Here is a 1,262-nt window from a genome sequence, read left to right on the forward strand (position 1 = left end):
ATCTCAGCTCACTGCTACCTGCGCTTCCCGGGTTCAAGTGATTCTCCTGCCTCAGACTCCCTAGTAGCTGGGATTACAGGCACCCGCCACCATACCTGGCTAACTTTTGTATTTTTAGTACAGACGGGGTTTCACCATATTGGCCAGGCTGGTCTCGAGCTCCTGACCTCAGGTGATCCACTTGCCTCAGCCTCCCAAAGTGCTGGGATTACAGGCGTGAGCCACGGCACCCAGCCCTAGATTGTTAAATAAAGTAAATTATAATAAACTGTTAACTAATTTCAGTATTTAATACTTGTAGTTGAGTTAGTAATTTTTTCATATATTGTGTGTTTCTGTGTGCAACTGAACCATAAACTGCATTGCAAAGCACATTATCTTCTGTTTGTTTTTTTTTTGCTTGGCAATCAGAATTGAAATTTGTTTGTGATGACAATAAATTAAGGATATTTTCACAAACTGAGAAATAAACATATATACCAATTTTTTTTGGATGGAGTTTCTCTCTTGTCACTCAGGCTGGAGTGCAGTGGCGTGATCTCGGCTCACCACAACCTTTGCCTCCCGGTTCAAGGGATTCTCCCGTCTCAGTCTCCCGAGTAGCTGGGATTACAGGCACCCGCCACCATGCCTGGCTAATTTTTGTATTTTTTAGCAGAGACGGGGTTTTACCATGTTGGCCAGGCTGGTCTCAAACTCCTAAACTCAGGTGATCTGCCCGCCTCAGCCTCCCAAAGTGCTGGGGTTACAGGCAGGAGCTACCGTGCCTGGCCATAAGCTCAACTTTAGATGCATACGATATCCAAAGGGGAACGGACACCCACTCCACACGGTCCCAGCGGATCCCTGAATGGAGCTCTGTGCTGGAGGCTGGTTGTCGTCCCTCCCCCAGCTGCCCTGCCACATTTGCCAAAGGGTTTAGGGACAACAACCTAGAGGGCTTGCTCATCCAGTGGCCTAAAGCTCTGCATTCTAAATACACACCATCCCAGGAACTCACACCTCTGCTTTCTCTCCTTCCTTCCTTCCTTCCTCCTTTCCTTCCTCCCTCTCTCCCTCTCTCTCTCTTCCTTCCTTCCTTCTTTCTTTCCTTCCTCCCTCTCTCCCTCTCTCTCCCTTCCTTCCTTCCTTCTTTCTTTTCTTTCTCTTTCTTTCTTCCTTCTTTCTTTCCTTTTCTTTCTCTCTTCCTTCCTTCCTTCTCTCTCTCTTTTCTTTCCTTCCTCCCTCCCTCTCTCCCTTCCTTCCCCTCCCTCCCTCCCTCT

General features: G+C 47.8%; 1 pseudogene; it reads left to right on the forward strand.

Annotated features, from left to right (window-relative positions):
* Positions 1 to 1,262, forward strand: part of LOC105552008 — a 14,762-nt pseudogene that overhangs the window by 1,656 nt on the left and 11,844 nt on the right.

This window comes from Mandrillus leucophaeus, unplaced genomic scaffold (genome assembly GCF_000951045.1).
Source record: "Mandrillus leucophaeus isolate KB7577 unplaced genomic scaffold, Mleu.le_1.0 Scaffold54, whole genome shotgun sequence".
Taxonomy (NCBI): domain Eukaryota; kingdom Metazoa; phylum Chordata; class Mammalia; order Primates; family Cercopithecidae; genus Mandrillus; species Mandrillus leucophaeus.